Source organism: Brachyistius frenatus, unplaced genomic scaffold (assembly GCF_029030835.1).
Source record: "Brachyistius frenatus isolate BFR_SWC_R1_liver_20210118 unplaced genomic scaffold, ASM2903083v1 Contig_91, whole genome shotgun sequence".
Lineage (NCBI taxonomy): Eukaryota > Metazoa > Chordata > Actinopteri > Embiotocidae > Brachyistius > Brachyistius frenatus.
The window spans coordinates 1,357,501-1,380,782 of record NW_027210690.1 but is presented as its reverse complement, the minus strand read 5'-3'; the positions used below and the strand labels follow the sequence as shown (position 1 = coordinate 1,380,782).

General features: G+C 43.2%; 1 protein-coding gene across 1 annotated transcript in view; it reads right to left on the bottom strand.

Annotated features, from left to right (window-relative positions):
* The window catches only part of LOC138627742 (zinc fingers and homeoboxes protein 2-like), a 94,376-nt gene that overhangs the window by 64,030 nt on the left and 7,064 nt on the right, over positions 1–23,282 (bottom strand). Inside the window, exon 2 of the mRNA XM_069710294.1 lies at positions 2,740–2,950. The gene's annotated coding sequence lies outside the window, so the exon portion shown is untranslated. The remainder of the gene's footprint in view (positions 1–2,739; positions 2,951–23,282) is intronic.

The following is a 23,282-nucleotide window of genomic DNA, read 5'->3' as shown; positions in this document are numbered from 1 at the left end:
CGTGAAGGACAGAAGGACACCGACGGAGGACAGAAAGAGTCCCGAGACGTGAGGCCGGGTTTCATTTTACTTTGAAAGTTGTTTTTTTTCTTCTCTCTCTTCCTGGTGGACGACGACCCGACACCCGGGTGTGATTTCAGTCAGGACGGAGAAAAAATAAATAAACGCCTGCCGGAGTCCGAGGCCGGCGAAGACGATGCGATCTTCTCCGTTTCCCCGGTGACGCTTTAAAGGTCTTCTGAACAATCACTTCCTGTTGATTCTGATTTAAAACTTATTTTTTGAAAATCATGTAAACCCCGTATATCCTCCAGGCTAAAGAGGAGAGGGACCATCCAGCTTGTTATCAGCTCAGTTCTAAAGCCAGCATCTGTGATGGTACAGGATGCATTAGTGCACATGGCATGGGTAGCTTGAACATCTGGAAGGAAGCATTAATGCTGAATGAGATATTCAGGTTTTGGAGCAACATATGCTGCCATCCAGACAACGTTAAAAGAAGAATTGATGCAACGCAGCGGTGAACATGCAGCTGTGGCAACTTTGTCTGAGACGTGTTGCTGGCACCCTGCGGGGTGGTCCCTCTCCTCTTTAACCTGGAGGACGCAGCGTCCGTGACTTCCAAGAAATATGTGTGTAGGTGATTTGATTTTCATTTCGCACAGCGTTGCCCCGGCGATGTATGAACAACCATCCCCGGATGGTCGTCACGCTCGTCTTCTCTTCACGACGGTTTTGTTTCTCCGGACGACGTCGTAACAAACAGACTTCGGAGCCGAGCCGCTTTTTCTTCTTTCCGCATGTAAAACATCTTCTCCTCGTTTCGCCCTTCGGATGCGCCGTGACAACAGAAGTCAACATCTGTGCGCCGCAGACTGCTGAAGAGGAATCCTGCAGAATAATCTAATGAATTCAGGGATTATAATTTATGCATCTGACATGTTGTGTTTTCCCTCGTAGCTTCAAGGCGTCGTTCCTGGCTCTGTTTCCACAAACTGCAAAAATGTTTGTTTTACTCCCGACACACGACTGACCCCGACGAGCGGGCTAATTAATGCAGGACGCCGCCGTTAACTCCTCCCGCTTTGGGCTGCAAATATGTTAAAGGAGCGAAACGCGCCGCACTGAAGGGAAGTTTTTAATTTGACACGACTGCGAGAGCCGAGCTGGAGTTCAGCTCCGAATCAAACGATGTCGGGCTCAAACTTTTTTTTCCACCCCGATTTGACCGCAGGATGTCAGAGAAGATTATAAAAACAGAATTTGAAGTTTTCCGAGAGGCCGAGGTGACGTCTTCACGTGTTTCAGTTTTCACCGGACCGGCGGAGCAAAACGGAAAAATGTGAGAAGTGAAAACAGAGAAGCAGAAAAACTGGTGTTTTAACCGCCGACGTCCGTTATGAAGCCTCCAGTTCAGATTCTGTCCGTCACCATCTTTTGCTAGTTTGGAGCAGGAAGTGACCATATTTGGACGAGCTGGGGGAGGAGCCAGCGGTGGATCTGACCGATCTGATTGGAAACCTGACGATACTACGTCCCGCCCATCGATAGCTGTAACCTGACTGCACCACAGGCCCGTCAATCAAACCTAACCCTAACCTTTCTTTCAACTTGTCAATCAAATGTAATCACAGCTGCTGGATCATCTTTCAAACAGGCGTTAAACTCGGACACAAACAAACACTTTGACCTGTTTAGTATTCGTTTGAATTATTTAAAAAAAAAAAGCAACAGTCACCTGAAAAAAAAACAAATGTGGTTTCAATTAGATTTTTGTTTTGCTGTCCAGACTTTTAATAATCAATCTGGAGATGATGGAAACACGTCTGATCATCAGCTGAAGATATCACTTAACGATCCTCTCCGTGAAAAGCAGCTGCCCTCCCTCACCCCCCCGCCCCGCCCCGCCGCCACCGACCCGACCCCGGACCCGCCGCCACCGACGCAGAATGCCAAACTGCCATTTACTCCCTTTTCAACCAAAGTTCAGCGTCCTGCAGAAAATGTCACCAGCTCACGTTTCTCTCCTCGGGTGGCTGAAGACGAGGATTTGAAATGTTTCTCTTTTTTTTTTTACTCCTGATGCTTCTTTCTACCTCGAAACAGATTTTTCTATCTACGTATTTCAAAATAAAACAAATTGTTTTTGCCTTTTCAGATTTAATTAGTAAATCAAAGCTCTCGTCTCTACTTGATGTTTAAAAAATAATCCAAATAGACTGCTTTGCTTTGGTTTATTTTCATTTTTATACTGTATTGTTATCAATTTTTCAATAAAATGTTTTTTTTTTTTTTTACATAAAAGACCCTCCAGGATTTTGTAATTGCAATAATTAACGCAAATTCAAGCAATCGCCACAATATTCACACGACTTTTCCTAGAAGAAACTGTCGTCAACAGACGCTCTACTGAAAGTATTCGATGTGCTGCAGGATTATTATTATTATTATCATCATTATTAAGTCATTACATACGTTAACCGTTTTCCAACACCGTCAACCTTTAATCACTCAAACTAATATCGCAGCAATAAATGTTACTTTTCATCTCCAACACCAAAACATATATCCAACAAAATGACATCATCTATCAAATGATAACTATGGAAACCAGCTGCGATAAAAAATGTTCGCAGTCACGACGTTATTTGGTTAGAACAGCTAGCCTGCTGACACGCAATGCATTCTGGGATATGCGACTGAAAACCAGGAGACCGCAGATAAAACGTTGGTACTCACCGCACTTCCTTTAAAAGGGGAGGGGCTTCACAAGAGGGGAGGGGCTCTTCCCGAGGCTCCACCTCCTCCTCTTCCAAACGCTGTGCGTCCTCTTCAACCTCTCGCTCGCTCTCCGTCTGTCTCTCTCTCTCTCTCTCTCTCCCCGTTTGTCTTCTCGCTCGTTTCCGGGCGGTCCTCGACCAGATGCACTCTGGGTAATCTCCTGCGGGACCTGGAGAGCAGAGAGGGACGTCAGCGAAGGATGGAAAGTCAAAGACGAATCGGAGCTGCTGTGTGTGTGTGTGAACCCAGTGTGGGCCTTTAAAAACTGCACTACAACTTGGCCCAAAAAAAATAAAAAGATAAAGAGGCAGTGGTTACCGTGGCAACATGTGCCAACACCAAAAAAAGGGAGCAGGCGACAAAAAGAGCGAGCGAGCGAGACGGAAACCAACCGAACCTCGCGGCCGCTTCCTGGCGACCTCTCATCGGTCACCGGGGAGGACTTGACTTCCCAGAATGCTTCACTTCACTACTGAGAGTCCGTGTTACGACTTCGAGCTCAGTTCTTGGTTTGAAACTCCTTTTTTTTTCCCTCCACCTGCATCGGTTACTATCGGTTACCGTCAGTTAGCATGACGGCGACGTCCTGAGGAGACGCCGTTTGTTGTATTCAGTTGCAAAACAAAACAAAATCACTCAAATATGTCATCGTATCGTCTCTCTCTCTCTCTCTCGCCCATCAGTGCAGCGTTTTCCAATCTGTCTGCAGGCTTCTCATCAGCTTAATGTAAACACAACCAGAACCAGAACCAGAACCTGAACCTGAACCTGAACCTGAACACGACTCAGGACTCCAGAACCCATCAGTCCTGCCATCTTTTACTCCAGACTGCTGTATCACTCCTCACTTTCACTTTCAGGACAACAATACACAAGTGTGTGTGTGTGTGTGTGTGTGTGTGTGTGTGTGTGTGTGTGTGTGTGTGTGTGTGTGTGTGTGTGTGTGTGTGTGTGTGTGTGTGTGTGTGTGTGTGTGTGTGTGTGTGTGTGTGTGTGTGTGTGTGTGTGTGTGTGTCCAACACAAAGAGACCTGTTGTGACATTCAACACTGATTGGCTGAAGCCTGATTAATTAAGTTGTTGATCAATTAAACATGCTTGACCACGGAGTGTGTGTGTGTGTGTGTGTGTGTGTGTGTGTGTGTGTGTGTGTGTGTGTGTGTGTGTGTGTGTGTGTGTGTGTGTGTGTGTGTGTGTGTGCGGTGACACTTTGTTTTTCCATCCTTTGCATTGCGTCACTTAAATGGCGGTGTTCAACCTTCACGACGAGCTGCAATCAGCATCTTTCTCTGCAGCGCGGATCGATGCGCTCAACAAACCATCCGTCGCCGAGTACAAACAACGTTTCAGAGGTCCACAGAGTTTATGTGCTGTTGAGCTAAAACAAATTAAAAAAAAGTATAATCTGGTTCTCGCTCCGTACTTTTGAAAGGAAGTTTAATGTCTTTTTTATGCAGCAAAGACTGAGAAAGAAACAATGTGAATTGCGAACAAATCCTCTCAACAAATGTCCGAATTTTGCTTACGAAGGCTTTTTATTAAAAAATAAAAAGTTGAATTGTAAATCCGACCTTTGACCTATTGAGTCAAAGACAAAGAAAACTCAACTTTTTTCCATTGACTTGCAATTTTTGTAAAAGATTCATGCAGATTTTACCGCAAAGCAAAAAACTCACAATGGAATTAGCATTTTAGATAATAGCGATTTTACCGCCCAAAACAAATCAACATTTTTTTGGGTGAAAAGTCACAGCAAAATTTAGCATTTTTGATTGCGCCGATCACAAAAAAAAAAAGGCGGCAACATTTTTCACTAATGATGGCAATTTTACCGCCCAAAAATTTTTGGGGGGAAAATCCGCCACCAAACAGCTTTTTAGTTCGTAACGTTCACCAAAACAAGTCAGTGGGATCTTTTAATAATTATCACAATTTTACCACCCAGAAAAAAAATCACTTGCAACTCACATTGTTTTTTGGAAAAGTCACAGCACAATTGATAATTTTTGATTGATTGATTTGCATTTTACCACAAAAAGAAATGAGTTACTGAAAACATGGTCGGTGGTCGGTCGTGTTTTACAGCGACGGCCCAGCGGAGGGAAAATTTGTTCCACCAGCAAATTTTTCTTTCATCCAAAGATGATTTAATTCTTCCAGTCAGAACCACCGAACTAGTTTTCATTCATAATCATCTGCAGCAGAGTGCTGGTGTCCATTTGGGTGCACTTTAGATGAAATGTGACCTCATCGCCGTCGGTTACCGTGAAAAGAAAAAAAGTTTTAAAAAAAACAACCTCCGCACGAACAACAACAGCTCCGACGCATCGTGAACAAATCAGCACGTCGTCATGGCGTCATCGCGTGATCAACATCTAAACATCACGAAGATCCTTCAAGAGGGAATCACCAGCAGCGTTTTCCCCGGGATGTGTGTGTGTGTGAGATCATCAGAGGACTGCAGCCCACACACACACACACACACACACACACACACACACACACACACACACACACACAGTGAGAGAACAACAGGTCTTTTCCAGAGAGCCTGGATCCCCCTCAGGACTGACCTCATCCTCCATCCATCACCAGCCTGATACTAACCAGCCCCGCACAGGAATGAGTGTGTGTGTGTGTGTGTGTGTGTGTGTGTGTGTGTGTGTGTGTGTGTGTGTGTGTGTGTGTGTGTGTGTGTGTGTGTGTGTGTGTGTGTGTGTGTGTGTGTGTGTGTGTGTGTGTGTGCGTGCTGAAGCTCAGAGGTGATCATCTCAGCATCCCCGTCGCGCCAAGTTAACAACTAAATAAAACATGTAATCTAAATGTGTTCGTATTGTGTCACTCTCAAAATATTAAAGCTGTTTTTGTCAGTGCGACCTCCGTTTCCATGCCAACGCATGCGGCATGACAACAGACTGGATATAAAAGAGTTCGTAGCTTCAGGTCTGTAAAATGGTTCTGATCCAGAAGTGTCTTCAGCTGCAATACCAGCGAGTGCCACTAGAGGTCGGCTCCAAAAAGCCTCCGGCTCCATAGACTCCCATTCAACTTCTCTCATCAAATCCAAAGTGAATAAAATGTGTCCATCAGTTATCTCGGTGTTGTTAGCTAAAGTCACTCCTTCTTATTAGTTTGAAATCTGAACAGTATGACAACATTTTGTGAGTAAAAACGGTGTAAATTTTTGAATGTATAAATGTTATAATAAATGAATGCTTTTTTTTTTTATATGTCCTTTAAATTGAAACTAAAATCTTTTTCCAGTGTTTTCTCATATCGTAAAGAGAATCGTTGCAGAATTATGGGGATTTTATTTTGATAATCGGAACTTCCTGCCATCGATGTTGACGGCGGAGGACGTGTCCTCACTCTGAGCCTCTTAAGATATATTTAGGCTCATCTGGGTGTTTTGCATATATTAACATGCAAATGAGTTGGTCTACCCTGATTAATTAGCCTAGCGAGGGGCGGGGGGGGATCTCCCCACTTCCTGTCTGTGGTCCTCACCTGATGTTAATCAATCAGGTCAATTAAAGACGGGACTCCTGTTTACGGAAACAGTCGGCAGACGTGATGCTGCAGGAAACTGACTTCACAATACTTTCTTCTTATAATTAAACCGCCGTCTTTTTTTAAGATTTTAAAATTTAAAATTATTTATTAACAGTGCTGTCAAATATGAGGATTTTTTTTTTTTCCAACTCTGTGGGTCTTACGGAGCTTCTTTTTTTTTTTAGCCTCTTTCAGCTCCTAAGTTTTGGCAGATTTCCTTCCAGGCTGTTTTCTACAAAGAAACCCGATTTATTACCACTGAATGTCTGTCAAGCTTCACACAGCAGGATCGTCCAGAATACACTGTAAAAAATACTCAGCCGAAGTACATGAACATTTTACTGGAAAATAAATCAACTGGTTCGAGAAATAAGAAATTTAAAATTTCCTGCATTTAAAGTGTAACTGAACTATTTGTTTGGCTTGTCGATGTATAAATCAATAAAATTTCGTGGACTAAAACTGAACTTAAAATCAAAGGGGGAGGGGCTTAAAACTGGAAAAAAAACACTCAACACGAACATCCCCGCCGCCGGATGATTGTTTTTGTCTTAATGACGACGCATTAGTGGATCAGTGAGGATCTCCACGGTAACAAGCTCGACCGAATGCTTGTTATCGAGACTGTCGTGTGTTTGCTAAACGACTTCCTGCCTTGCTCAAAAGCAGCTTAAAAAGGCATAAATCTTTCGGTTCTTCCTGAAACCACCTCCAACATAATGAAGGTCATCTCAGAACATATTTTGTCGCAAAGTTATTTTCCCAACAGTTTTATTTAAGATCTGTTATTTGAGTATCAAGCCAAAGCGTGAAATAGCCACGCGTTGGGCCGTCTAAACGTGACAGTTACACGTTTCTAAAAACTAGACAAGATAAACTCTTTAAAACTTTTATAAAAAACTAATCTGAACCTGAATCCTTTAAATGTTTGTTCAGCTGATTCCGATTTTGTATTGTTTATTTGTTACCTACTTTAGAACAAATTTGGGGGAAATTTTTACATAAATATGGTGATAATTATGGTAAAAAAAATTTAAAAAAACCTGGAACATCTAATCCCTCCAACGAATACATGAATCTAAGTATAAAAAAAAACATGTTTTTAATTTCTTTTCATTTTTGTCAAAAAAAATTTAATTGGCCATTTTTTGTTTTAATTCTATCTGATGTGTTTAAATTCTGATGTGACATGAATTTTGAATGTTCGAATGTTTGTTATAATATTTAAAAAAAAATTAAAAAATTTACATGCGACTGTCTTCCTTATTTCCCGCTGTTTTTTCCCGGCGCCTGGTTGTAATGCGTTAATCCTGCCAAAAGGTGGCGGTTATTCACTTAAAAGCTGTTTGCGAGCCGCCGTTAAACTACATACGGGGAAGAAGAACACGGCTGCAGCTTTGCAGGTAAAAACTGTTGAAATTAAACTTTACGGAAAACATGACAAGCAAGACAACTTCAGCCACGCAATAAAAAAAAAAAAAAGAGCAAATATTCGATTAATAATCGAATCGTCGAATCATAGAAATTTCAAGAGAAATAAAGAGATTTACTTCAAGCTCAAATTCTCCTCCTCAATCAAACTAATTTTAACATGTTTGGAAAAAAAGAAAATCACGTTTACGATTGAGTTCAAAACGTGAAACTAAACAAATTAAAAAGGAATAAATCAAATAAAACGCTCCTCCACAGGAATGACGCTCGACTTCAGATTTCATTACTGATGCAGACGGTCGGCGAAAAACGTGAAGCTGCCGAAGACTCAATATGTCGGGATGACCGGCGCTCGACCGAGATAATAACGGGACAGGACAAAGAGGACCCCCCCTCCCCCCTCCCGCCCCCTCCTGCTGGGAAAAGTAATAAAAAATAGACACAACAGCTGTGACTGATCTGGAAACATCACATCTACACACACACACACACACACACACACACACACACACACACACACACACACACACACACACAGTAAAAACATCTAATAAGATGTCATTGATTGTATTATGTCTGGGCTTGCAAACACACACACACACACACACACACACACACACACACACACACACACACACACACACACACTATAACAGCGTATCGGTGCCAATAACCGTCCTGCATTAATTCTGTAGTAAAATAAATAAATAAATAGTTGAGCGGTGGCGAGTAAACGAGTGTGACAACATTTCACGAATAATTGCAGCGATAGTTTTAAATAACTGCGACACAACGGACTAAAAAAAACTCTAAAAACCTGAAATCCTGAAAGAGTCGGTCGTAAAACTACGTTGAGTTTTAAAACTACGTTGAACTGGTTGACAGAAGAAAGTACGACTGGTGGAATGTAGCCTGTTACTGAGCAATTAGAGGAGGAGGAGGATGGAGGAGGAGGAGGATGGAGGAGGAGAAGGAGGAGGAGGAGGAGGAGAAGGAGAAGGAGAAGGATGGAGGACGAGGAGAGGAAGAGGAGGAGGAGGATGGAGGAGGAGGAGGAAGAGGTAAGGAAGAGGAGGAGGAGGATGGAGGAGGAGAAGGAGGAGAAGGAGAAGGAGAAGGATGGAGGACGAGGAGAGGAAGAGGAGGAGGAGGAGGAGGATGGAGGAGAAGGAGAAGGAGGAGGAGGAGGATGGAGGAGGAGAAGGAGGAGAAGGAGAAGGAGAAGGATGGAGGACGAGGAGAGGAAGAGGAGGAGGAGGATGGAGGAGGAGGAGGAAGAGGTAAGGAAGAGGAGGAGGATGAGGGGGAGGAGGAGGCTCATCACTACCACTGCACATGCTTAGTGAGGCGGAGATGAAGGGGGGTGTGGTGCTACTCTTCCTCCTCTTCCTCCTCCTCTCGGGGATCACACGATGTTTGTACTGTATTTCTGCACCACATGACTTGCAGATTTCCCCCCCTCCCCCACCCCTCGCCGCCGTTCTTTGCCAGGCAGGAAAGGCAAAACAGCTGTAGCAGTGCCACATATCCCCCCCACCCCCCTCCCACCCGTCCACCATTAACCGAGGATATTATGCAAGCAGGAAATTCAAATAAGATGCAGATGAGAGGATGAAGCCGGGAAAAAACACCCAACTGCAGCCTGCGAGACGATAACCTGCAGCCGGCTTCCAGGTCGCCGACGCTTCCTCAACGCTTCTCAGCGTTCGTCAGATGAAACATCGGTAATGACGACGGGCCGCTCGGCGCCGAGGGAGTCGAGAGCACGGACGCTTTTGGCGGTTTTTAACTACGAGAACGTGTGATGTTTTCACGCCGTTTAGAAACGTTCACCTCGAGACGTTAATTAGATAAAACACACAGAACGGTCTCTTTATACGATCGTCCATCTGGAACAATCTGACGAATTATTTTGGGGATAAAAAAAAAAAAGAAACAAAAAGAGGAAGGTGGAAGAAAGAGAAAAGAGAGTTTCACTTTGAACAGGAGAGAGAGTGAGAGTGTGTGTTTGTGTGTGTGTGTGTTTGTGTGTGTGTGTGTGTGTGTGTGTGTGTGTGTGTGTGTGTGTGTGTGTGTGTGTGTGTGTGTGTGTGTGTGTGTGTGTGTGTGTGTGTGTGTGTGTGTGTGTGTGTGTGTGTGTGCAGGAAGAGAAATCCTAATTGAACTTCCTGGTGGATCCAGATACCAAATTTCACTGCATGAATATCTGGAAATCGTTCGAAGTCGTTCCGTCTGACTGAGCGGAGACTTTAACCGATGTGTTTAATGGGAACGCCATGTATTTTTTTTCCTGGAACGCCAGAAGCGAGCTGGAAAATGTTCAAAGAACCAAGAATTATGAAGCCACCAGTTCAGATCCTGTTCGTCTTCATCTTGCTAATTCGGAGCAGGAAGTGACCATATTTGGACAAGCTGGAGGGAGGAAGTGGAGCCAGCTGGTGGATCTGACCGATCTGATCGGAAACCTGACGATACTACGTCCCGCCCACCGATAGCTGTAACCTGACTGCACCACAGGCCTGTCAATCAAACAGACACGCCCCCAAAAACAGGTCTTCTTGAATCTTCTTTTCTAATGAATGAGGGATTATTTTCAGATGGACCTCCAGAAAACTAAGAAGAAGGAGTGACTTTAGCTAACAACACCGAGATAACTGATGGACACATTTGATTCACTTTGGATTTGATGAGAGAAGTTGAATGGGAGTCTATGGAGCCGGAGGCTTTTTGGAGCCGACCTCTAGTGGCACTCGCTGGTATTGCAGCTGAAGACACTTCTGGATCAGAACCATTTTACAGACCTGAAGCTACGAACTCTTTTAGAAACAGTCTGTGGATGTAAAATAACAAACTAGTCTCATATTGAACTGTACAAAATATATATAAAACACTATAAAAACACTTTGTGATCTACTTGCAGTATTTGGCGACCAATGGTGACTTTGGCCGTTTCCTCATATGAATCCCAGACTTGGTTCATATCAGATGAGTTCAGGGACACTCGTACAAAAGTCCATCAGACAGATTTACAGGCCAGGAGTTGGCAGAGAGTTTTTAAACAAATTAAAATGTTTAAAGGATCTAATGACAGAACCGGAGACGCCAAATTAATTTCTGAGTCACACCTCAATCCGAAGACGGCAGCTGTGTGACATCACAGGGAAATATAGACGTACTGACGGGTCAGCGGGGGGTCGGGTCGTTAAAACCAGAATATTCCATACGATTCCTTTATATCCTCTATAATTCATAGATTTGGAAAAAAAACTGTCAATAAATTGCAATAAAAACTGTGGAAATATTGATTTTCCCGTCTTCATCCTTTTAGTTACTTTTACAGGCTTTTAAATGAACTCGGCTTTATTTACGTAAACAAACAAACAAACAAACAGAACAATAGCATTAAAAAAAATGAGGTAAAACTAGTAAAAAATAAAAAAGAGAAAATAATCGTAATATCTCGGCTTCTATTTAACTTTTATCTATTCAATGCATTTGATCGTCTTCTTTATTAATCCTGGTTTTTTTTGTTCTACAACTGTCAATCAAAGTTGGATCGATTCTGACGACAGGAAGCAGGAAATACAGTTTCCCCGTCTTTTCTGCACATTTCCTTGGACGGTCTCCGTGACCTTTGACCTCCTCCGGTCGTCGGCTACCTGTCCCTGCTGTTCAAACCTTCCTTTTTTTTATTTCCTCTCCTGCATCGGCGTCCCAGATGACGCGGCCGACTGACCCGACTTCACCGTTATCGTTCTGCAGGAAGACGTTCTAATAATAGCGGAGCGCCGACTCGGCCTGCTGCTTTTTGTTTCGATGCCGCGCTGCTTACTGACGCCGGGAACAGAAAGCCTCACGGTAACCGCACACTCCTGGCCTCGCAGCGTGTGTGTGTGTGTGTGTGTGTGTGTGTGTGTGTGTGTGTGTGTGTGTGTGTGTGTGTGTGTGTGTGTGTGTGTGTGTGTGTGTGTGTGTGTGTGTGACAGCTTTAATACACAGAAGCTAACGAGAGCTAATACGGAGCAACGTCCCGAGCTGCAGAATAATTATCCTCCGACGCTGCTGCTGAAACCGGGCAGGACTCAAGACGGTGCTGTCGGTACGGATCAGTGATGACACACACACACACACACACACACACACACACACACACACACACACACACACACACACACACACACACACACACACACACACACACACACTTTAACAGCATGAGAGCGGCAAGGAGTGAAGGGGGGGGGGGTAGCAGCCAATGGGGACGGAGAATAGATGGTCAGCCTACAGCGGCCAGCCAATGAGAAGAGGCGGGCTCAGGCTCCCAGAGGGGGTGGGGGGCTGGGGGGGCTTCCTCGTTTTGTGTTTTTGGCTAGGACTGGGAGCAGCATTCCTGCCCCCCCCCCCATCACACACACACACACACACACACACACACACACACACACACACACACACACACACACACACACACCACTGCCCCATTCCTGGAGCTGGTGGCCAGGTTCAATAGGTGAAGCAGGGAACTGTGGGAAACCAGGCAGGCAGGAGTGGGGGGGAGGGAGGGCAGCAGTGGGGGGGAGGGGGGGCAGCAGTGGCACGAACATGCATGTTTTGAGAAGAAAGAAAACCCTCAGGAAAAGGCAGTGGAGCAGATATTAATGCCAGAGGAGAGAAACACCGATTAAGAGGGAAGATGGACGCTCAAGTTCTTCAGTAAAAATAAAATAAATAAATCAACTTTAAAGTTTTAAGACGTTTTCAGCACAAAAATCTGTTTTAGGGGTTCATCATTTAAACTGTCGCTTCTGTCCTTAAAGCGATGCAACAAAAAAAACTCGTCGTCATGGCAACGGTAAATGTGGTATTAAAGCAAAAGTTGTCAGGAGTTCGTTTTTTTTTGGTCGCCGCCTTCTTTGCTAGTTCAGAGGGGTTTGGTAGCAGGAAGTGACCATATTTGGACGAGCTGGGGGAGGAGCCAGATGGTGGATCTGACTGGAAACCATGACGATACTACGTCCCGCCCACCGATAGCTGTAACCTGACTGCACCATAGGGCCTGTCAATCAAACAAGACACGCCCCCCCAAGGCTTCCTCCTTGAGAGGAAAATGAACATCTGAACCAAAATATCACGACAGTCCGTCCAATAGCTGTTGAGATATTTTAATCTGGACCAACAATCAACACGTCGGTTCCCAGTTTTTGCTTCTCGCATGTAAATATTTGCTTGTTTTCTGTCTTCTGTGATACTAAATTAAATATCTTTTGGATTTTGTTGGACATATTTTTTTGATGGACACTTTCACAAATTTCTGACGTCGTTTCAGCGATAAATCGTCGATTTAAACCGAGTAAAGAATCTGAGGATTAATCGCTGGTGGAACTTAATGAGGGCTCAAACAGTAAGTGGATTAAGTGATTAGTTAATCGTGTTTAAAGCCAAACTTTGTTTACTTATTTCCTTATGTAACGGTAAATTGGATATTTTGGGGTTGTTTTTTTAGTTTTTTTTGGACTGGTGGTTAGATATTAAAACAATTTGAACAGGTCAGCGTGCTTCTGGGAAATTATATAACGAGCATATTTTTTGGGACAAAAACAAAATGACAGTTAATTTGATGATCTTTTTTTTTGTTTAACCAATCAGGAGCTCCGGAGACGACCGGGTAGGAAACCTTAAATTTGTCAAGAAAATAAAACCTAAAAGACTGAAGGTCTGCCTCGTCTGTGACCAGCCTCCTCTTCATCGCCCCCCCCCCTCGTCTTCCTCCTCAACACCGAAATGACCTTCCCACTCCAGCTGTCCTCTGAGTGTCGGAGGTTGAAAACTCATCTGTCGGAGAAGTGCCTCGCGTCCTCGACTCGTTCCTCCTCAATCATCCTCCTCCGTCTCCAGTTTCTTCTTCCAGAAAAATAAGAATCCTCTTTCTCTGTTTTCCTCGAATTTCTCTCTCTCGCGACGTCGTTCGATAATATTGACTTTGACCCTTGACCTCTGCGCTCGGACCGGACTGATAATCACCATGTCAATTTAAATCCCTGCTTTTCTTCTCGTGTCTCGTTTTTTTTTTTAACGAAGTAAGAAGATCTGTAAAAGAACAAATCCCCTCAATTTGTAAAAAAAAAAAAAAAAGAAAACTTCTTTAATTTTCAGCGTAGTTAATCTACACGAATGATATAATTGAAGTTTACTTTTCCGATAACTTTCTACAGACGATAACGTTTGCTTACACGGGAGTGAATCTCAACAGTTGGACGCCTTATTTCCCCGTTTAAAAAAATAAAATTTTTCGTCATTGTCGTAACTTTAAGCTTCGCTGTGTTTCTGTTAATTGTAGTTACAGAAAATAACGTTGCGTTACACTCTCCCCCTCCACGAAAACAAAAAGACGAGTACCGTAATGTGTCATTTTACTTCAATTTTTTTACCGCTGGCTCCTCCCCCAGCTCGTCCAAATATGGTCACTTCCTGCTACCAAACCGCTCCGAACTAGCAAAGACGGTGACGGACAGAATCTGAACTGGAGGATTCATAACGTTCACAAACCAACGATGACATCACTGATGGATGATGACATCACTGATGGTTGATGACATCACCGATGGTTGATGACATCACCGATGGATGATTTAACCCGAAGCTATCGACATAGTTTCGGGGTCTGAAAAGAGAAGCCAAGGCAGAAGTGCTTCAAAGCGCAATACCACCGAGAGCCACTGGGGGCTGGCGACACAAAGAGCCAAACGGGCAGTTTTACACAACGTAGTTGCACACTCTTTAATTTGTGTGTTTTTTTGTCAATGCAAATTAGAGACTTCAGTTGAGCAGGAAGTGATGATGTCACGACCAGACAAACCGGCCGGTGTTTTGGTTATCGTGTCCCCTTTGGTGGGAAGCCAACCGCTGGAGAGGTCGTCGTCTTCCAGACAAAACAAATCAAAAAGATTTCAATGAATTTGGCTAGTAGAAAAAAACAAAAAAAAACCAAACAACATCTCGCTGCTGCTGCAAAACGAGCGTTGAAGAAACACAGAAGTTCCGTTTTCTGGTCCTGGCGGTGAGTCAGGCTGGAAAATGGCAGGATGGCGCAAGCCCAGAGCCACCGAGCCTAAAAATACTCGCCTCCGGGTCGGTTTATGCCTTTCGTCTACCAAAACACGCGGAATTTTCTACCACATAAAAAAAAAGAAAGGAGTAAAGTAGGAAACTAGACGAGCGTGAGTTTATACCTCCCAGAGTCACACCGACCACAGACAGCTTTTTCTTTTTCAAAGTTTACGTCGGCGCTTCCTCAAAAACACGTCAGATTTCCACTATGTCACAAAGAAAAAAACACCAGTTAAAAAAAACATTTGAAAAAAAAAACTCGCAAAAAGACGACACGAGCGGCTAAAAATGGGATTTGAAGTAATTCGGTTTCAATGTAGCTTTAATGTAAAATCCTTTGAAAACACTTGTTTGTTTTTTTTAGAAGAGCTTTTCCTCTCCTTTCTGAAACACTCCCGGTTTGCTCTTATTTTGAAGAGCGTCCACTTCCTTTGACTGAAACTTAACCCCCCGAAACGTGCACGAGCGCGGCGTGGAGCTCTACGAAAAAAACCAAAGAATAAAATAAAAATGGTAAAAACCTCAGCGGCCTGTCTCTTCACGTGTTCTGTGACGGCGGCTCTGCAGACAGAAGAAAGAGGTCACGATGACAAATACCTGCAGTACGCTGACCTGCATACAGCTCTGCAGGGAGATGTGGCAAAAGTAAGAGAGCTGCGACTCACGTAACAATCGCTTGATATTTAAGAGTTTTAGTCCGACGCCTTTTTAAGGCACCAAAAACAATAGTTAGGTTTTCAGAAAAAAAACAACAACAACAAAAAACGTTCCAGTTAAAATAAGAACATTTGTACGCAAGTTACTTTACAGATGTCACGCGAGACGGAGGCTTTTTGGAGCCGACCTCTAGTGGCACTCGGCGGTATTGCAGCTTAAAGAAAAGTTATTTTTGGGGGACTAAATCAATTATGTTCTTATAACTCACATTTCACAACTCATTCTAGCTCCACTGGTTCACACTGATCTGAAAGAGAAAGCCCATCACACACACACACACACACACACACACACACACACACACACACACACACACACACACACACACACACACACACACACACACACACACACACACACACACACACACACACACACCTGTCTTCCCTCATCTGTCTCATCTCAGAGATAAAAGATTCCTTTATGTTATCACACAGGAGGAAACCCGCCGGGACGTGTTGGGCTTTGGTCTCTGAAACCTTTTGATTCTGTTTCTATAGATTCTTCCTCCACAGCTCAGGTGTAACTCCCGATGAAACCGATCGGGGCTCGTCGATCGATCGCGGCATCGCTTTTCACCCCCCTCCCTCCCTAAAGAAAAAAAAACGTTTTTCTGATTCCCCCTGATATATTATTTTAGTCCTCGCAGCGGTTCGGCGAGGAAACGTCTTCACCGTCTGAAACAGAGTCCATCATCCGAGACGAGGACGCCTCCGTCGGGGAGTATCACGTTCAGGACATTCGGTGTGATGGCGGCCTCGGCAGCAGCAGGGTTTTTATTTATTTTGGTATTTTTGGGGGGAGCTAAGCAACAGTGTTGAGAAGAGAGAGGGGAAGTAAAAAAAAAGTTACCGCTCAGGTTTTAACACCTGCTGCAGGACGGAAACATGCGATTTCCCCAAAAAATATTCAGGAACATGTTTCTTTTTTTTTAAGCTTTTCAACTTTTGATGAGGAAAGAAGCAACAGGGTTCCCACTCAATAGGAGAATGTCAAATTCTCAGATTTTAACTGACTAAAAAACTGAGATTTGACTTGTAATGATGAAGAAACGAGAAAACGGACACAGTTCTGTAAAAAAACCTCCGAAACGTGTCCCTCCATATTTAATAAATATAATAAATGTCCAGAATTTATCCAACATTTTCAATTTCTGTCACGTATGCAACTATAATTAATGTTACAGCAAACATACATGGAAAATATTACATTTTGATTTTTTTGGGGGGGGATTGTTGGGATCAAAATAATTCTTGATTTTTCAGCAGATTTTCTTATAAAATTTGAAAGAAAATTGTACGTGTTTTTTTCTGCAGTAAAATTGCAAAGTTAAGTAAACATTGCTATTTTTTTTTTTTAACTACAACTTCCTAAAGAGTCATAAATAATCACTTCCTCTGATAATAAGCAGTCAGAAATATCTGGAAATATTTTTTGCTTTTTGTTTTGTATTTTCTGAACCATTGGGCTCAATGTCATGCAAAACAAATTCCCAAAGCACAAAAGTGACGTAGTTCTACAGACTAGACAAGAAAAAAGGCTGTCAAAATAAAAGCTGTTAATTCTACACATACTGAACGCATTCTACGACGCTGCATTAAACTCCTGTAATTGAACACATGTTGGCTGATTCGACGGTTGCAGGGAAGCGTGAAGATTTGTAGTCAAGCTCTCATTATAAAAACACATTTCCCATAAACCCCGTCACTTCCTGTTGCTGTTTTGTTCCCCTGGTCAACCAGTATGTGACTGACTGTTAATTCATTATTTCTATAGAAAAAGCAGGTTTTGTTGAAGATGAACATCTGCATCGTTCGTATCCACATTTTCATGTCCGTTTTTCTGTCGCTGTTCTCCGGCTTTTGCACGAGAAGAACGGCCCTTCCTTAGCCCCGCCCACAGTGCTCTGATTGGTCGGGGCCGGGCGGCAGGTCGTGATTCGCGCTCTCCAGTTTCTCTGCAGTCGATTCGGGAGTTTTGCAATTTTGTTGCAATGCATTATGGGATTTCCTTCTCTTCCTAAGAGCTCGGTGTCTTTGCAGCCAAGAAACTAGTTCCTACATTCATAGATCAGCAGGGTGCCATGATTTAATCCGTCTTTAACCCTTAATGTTAGTCCCTTAGTCCCTTAGTGGACAACGCCATCATCTACCTGCTGCAACGAGCTCAGTCTCACCTGGATGGAACCGGTGACTCTGTGAGAATCACTTTCTTTGATTTCTCCAGTGCATTTAACACCACGTCCACCGTCTCCTGGATCACTGACTACCTGACAGGCAGACCACAGTTTGTCCGTCTGGGCAGTGTGCTGTCTGATACGGTGGTCAGTGGTACTGGAGCTCCTCAGGGAACTGTTCTGTCTCCTTCCTGTTCACCTTCTACACAACTGACTTCCAGAACAACTCAGTCAAGACATCTGCAGAAGTTCTCTGATGACTCTGCAGTGGACGGTGTATAAGGGATGGACGGGAGGAGGAGTCAGTGGACGATGTATAAGGGACGGACGGGAGGATGAGTCAGTGGACGGTGTATAAGGGACGGACGGGAGGAGGAGTACAGGACAGTAGTTGAGGACTTTGTGTAGTGGGCAGGTAGAAATCACCTCCTGCTGAACGTGGCCAAGACCAGAGAGATGGTGGTCGACTTCAGGAGGAAGACGACGGCTCCACAACCGCTGAGAGTTCTGGGAGAGGAGGTGGACATGGTGGAGGAGTACAAGTACCTGGTGTCTCCATGACAACAGACTGAACTGGAAGACCAACATCAACGCTGTCTACAAGAAGGTGATGAGTCGACTCTTTTTCTTGAGGAAACTTCGATCCTTCAATGTGTGCAGCGAGATGTTGATGTTCTACCATCTGTTGTGGCCAGTGCATTGTACTTCGCTGTGGTCTGCTGGGGGGGAGAGGTGGTGGGGGAGCAGCATTGGAGCCGGCGACACCAACAGACTTAACAAGCTGGTTAAGAAGGCCGGCTCCATCATCGGCTACAAACTGGACAGTCTGGAAAAGGTGGTGGAGAGGAGGACGCTGAACAAACTATTATCCATCTTGGATAATCCTGTCCACCCTCTCCACCTGCTGCAGGGACAGAGGAGGACGTTCTCCTAAAGACTCCTCCAGCTCCGCTGTCACAAGGACAGATACAGGAGATCATTCCTGATACGGGAGATCATTCCAGATACAGGAGATCATTCCTGATACAGGAGATCATTCCAGATACAGGAGATCATTCCTGATACAGGAGATCATTCCAGATACAGGAGATCATTCCTGATACAGGAGATCATTCCAGATACAGGAGATCATTCCAGATACAGGAGATCATTCCAGATACGGGAGATCATTCCTGATACGGGAGATCATTCCAGATACAGGAGATCATTCCAGATACAGGAGATCATTCCAGATACAGGAGATCATTCCTGATACAGGAGATCATTCCAGATACAGGAGATCATTCCTGATACAGGAGATCATTCCTGATACAGGAGATCGTTCCTGATACAGGAGATCATTCCAGATACAGGAGATCATTCCTGATACAGGAGATCATTCCTGATACAGGAGATCATCATTCCAGATACAGGAGATCATTCCAGATACAGGAGATCATTCCTGATACAGGAGATCATTCCTGCCCACTGCAATAAGACTTTACAATAACTCACCTCTGACAAAATCCATCACAGTACAATAACACTGTTGACTGTGTTTCTTGGTTTGTTTGTATATAATATATATAGATATATACTGTACTGTATAAACTGTGCATTTTATATTGTATATTTTATATTTATATTTCTTACTGCTATTTACTGCTATTTTATTGCTTTTCTATTATTATATTCTATTCTAGTATTTTATTCTATTATTTCTATTATTATCTTATTGCTCCTGTATGCTGCTGTAGCGAAAAAATTTCCCCTTGGGGATTAATAAAGTAAATACCTACATACCTACCTATACCTACCTACCTAATGAATTTTCATTTTATGGTTTTTGTTTTTTTAATGAAGATAAAAATCCTCTTTTTTTGTTATTTCTGTCCTGCAGGTGGAATCCAAACAGAAACATCTGTTCACCTGCATCCTCCAGATGTTTCTGATGTTTTAACTCCACGTCGTATCAGGTCACTTCATCTAATGAGGTTAGTTGAGTAACGACGTGTAATTATGATGTTATCGGAGTAAATGGTTTCCATATCGGACACCGGAAGAGGAAGTGGGTCGAAAAACCGCTCGCTTCACGCGAGAGCGTTTTTATCTGCACAAAAACTATCCCCACTTGTACTGCTGGAGATTTATTGTTATTATCAATATTATGATCATTATTATTCCTTTTTCTAAATTCCTGGCAATTTACGCCCAAAAATAACTCCTGGGAAAATAAAGAAGGGGGGAGGGGTGTCGCAGCAGGAGATGGAGAGCCAGTTGGCGTCCTCCGAACTGGCAGCCGAGATGCAGCAAAACGGCAAATAAATCAAAAGAACACGGCGGCCGAGAGACGAGTTTGTCCCCACAGGTAATTTATTCAGCCGAGACGGGGGAAGGGGAATTTTTCTACTTGTTTATCAGGTACAAAAACTGTTTGCAGGATTTTTTTTTTTTTTTTAAAGAAGGATGATTGTCATTATAAGATGAATAATTGGGACGGTTCTCAGAGTTTCTGGCAACACAACAGTTAATTTATGTCGGGTTTTATAGAAATTTCAAAATAAGTATGTAAATGATGATCATTTTCCTGGTAAACTTATTTAAAAAAAACAAATAACTATTTGTAGTCATTTGAAAACTGCTTTTCAAAAACTCCCATTAAAGAGAAAAACCTCCAACAGAAGGAAAAACTCTCTTTTAACAGAAGAAACCTCCAACAGAAGCAAAAACTCTCTTTTAACATGAAGAAACCTCCAATAAAAGGAACAAACTCTCTTTTAACATGAAGAAACCTCCAACAGAAGGAAAAACTCTCTTTTAACATGAAGAAACCTCCAACAGAAGGAAAAACTCTCTTTTAACAGAAGGAAAAACTCTCTTTTAACAGAAGGAAGGAAAAACTCTCTTTTAACATGAAGAAACCTCCAACAGAGGGAAAAACTCTCTTTTAACAGAAGGAAAAACTCTCTTTTAACAGAAGAAACCTCCAACAGAAGGAAAAACTCTCTTTTAACATGAGGAAACCTCCAACATAAGGAAAAACTCTCTTTTAACATGAAGAAACCTCCAACAGAAGGAAAAACTCTCTTTTAACATGATGAAACCTCCAACAGAAGGAAAAACTCTCTTTTAACAGACGAAACCTCCAACAGAAGGAAAAACTCTCTTTTAACAGAAGAAACCTCCAACAGAAGGAAAGTTTTTCTGGCTGCAACCGCGGACCAGCTGGGACAATCTGGAAACATTAGAGCTGACGTTCTCACGAGCAAGGCAGCGTCCTCTCCGTGGGCGCTCGTCAGGCGGCCCCCAGGTGTGAACGTGAGGAAACATATGAATATCAATGAGGATGCTGATGGGAAAAAAAAAAAAGGAATAACTGTGCTCAGTGAGCTTTTTCCAGCTAAATGAGGGTTTGAAACAAGGTTCAAATTAACGATCCAGACACGACAAGAAGGATGTGTGTGTGTGTGTGTGTGGGGGGGGGGGGTGTTCAACCAATCACAGTTCAGGAGGGCCTTCATCACTGCTGCTGGTCACTCATGTGTTGAGTAATTGAGAAAACGCACACAAACACACTGCGGGACTTTAATGAGAAAATAAGCGTTGTTTTTTTTTCTCTCTTACTTCATGAATAAAAATGACTTCTTCTCGGAGATTTAAGAAAACAGAAATCTAAATATTAGAAGAAACACAGCAGCTGTTTTTGAAGTGATTTCGCCTCCCCCCTCTCCCCCGTTTCCCCCCCAAAAATAAAAAAATTAGATATCCACAAAACAAAAGTGACACCTACTTTCAGCTGATGATTGATGGCATGAAACACAAACAAATTTGGCGACTCTCTTTTTATTTTTTCTCATAATTTCAGTAAATTATGTCAAAAATGACACCGTTTCAGAGAGCCTGCATACATTTCACATTGTTTCTCCTCCCTCAGAAAACAGAGCTGCACTACTTTAGATTAAATCAGTTTCTTTAAGACTCATCCAGGACGTACTTGGACAACAGTGATCTATTTAAAAAACATGAAGTGTGCTTTTCCTGCGGCCTTCCTGCTCCCCATAAACTCATTACTTTGATTTGATATCTCCTCCTAAATATTCAGTTTGAGGAAAAAAAACAAAAAAATTTGAATTTACGGCACAAATCATTCGTTTTCATGCAGTTTAGAGGGGGAGAGTGTAACCCAGGGTGATTTCCATAGCAACGATTTACAAATCCTCACATGGAGGCTGTCGCTGGACGCTCCAGTTTACCGATGTTCCCTAAACGCCTCACATGGAGGCTGTCGCTGGACGCTCCAGTTTACCGATGGTCCCTAAACGCCTCACATGGAGGCTGTCGCTGGACGCTACAGTTTACCGATGTTCCCTAAACGCCTCACATGGAGGCTGTCGCTGGACGCTCCAGTTTACCGATGTTCCCTAAACGCCTCACATGGAGGCTGTCGCTGGACGCTACAGTTTACCGATGTTCCCTAAACGCCTCACATGGAGGCTGTCGCTGGACGGTACAGCTGTTCCCTAAACGCCTCACAGTTTACCGATGTTCCCTAAACGCCTCACATGGAGGCTGTCGCTGGACGCTCCAATTTACCGATGTTCCCTAAACGCCTCACATGGAGGCTGTCGCTGGACGCTCCAGTTTACCAGTTATTTTATTGATGTGGGCGGGGCATCCCACGTAAAGGCGACGGACGTAAAAACGCTGCATTCGCTGACTGATGCTAGCGAGGTTTACTGCTGCGTATAAACGTAGCAAAAGTTACGTGTTTTAAAATAAAAAATATGTCAGTGTGGATAAAGAATGACGAGGATTTTTTTTATGAAGACAGAACCGAAGTAATTTAGCATTCGAACCGTTATCGTTTGGACGTTAGCAGTTAAACAGCAGCAGACAGCTAGCAGCGGTACAAACGATGTCGTAATCTCTCCTTCATGCTTTTGGAACAAACCGCATCAATATTTTACATCATCATCATGGTATTAATTAATCATTTGTAGCGCTACTTGTTCAGTCTGTTAAAGTTAACCGAGGAACAAAGTGGTCCACCACTAAAAATAAAACCACTCGATCAGCAGAAAATTCATAGACAACTATTTTGACGTTTATAGACTTTTTTTTTTTAGTTTTTTAAGGAAAATACTCAGAAATATTGACTGTTTGCTGCTTTAATTTATTTATTTGTTTTGCCCATTTTATTCTATTTAATGTTGTTTTTTTACTCCGTGACATCATGTGACCTCCCTCTGAGCTGTGGGCGGGGCAGAGCTGCAGATCGAGGCGGCACGTCTGATTGGTCGGGGACAGACACCGTCGTGTGTTTCACCGCCGGCTTTCTATGAGTCAACGGATGCAGACGACACGACTGAAGTCTGTTTTATTCTCATGTTACATTAATATTAATCACTTTACAGGCCTCACAGCTGACGAGCAAGCAAACCCAGCTTGTTTCATCTCGTCTGCACCAACAGCTCATTTGCATTTCTCCTTCTTCCTGTCACTCCATTTGATTTCGAGGGTTTGAAGACGTCTTTTTGTTT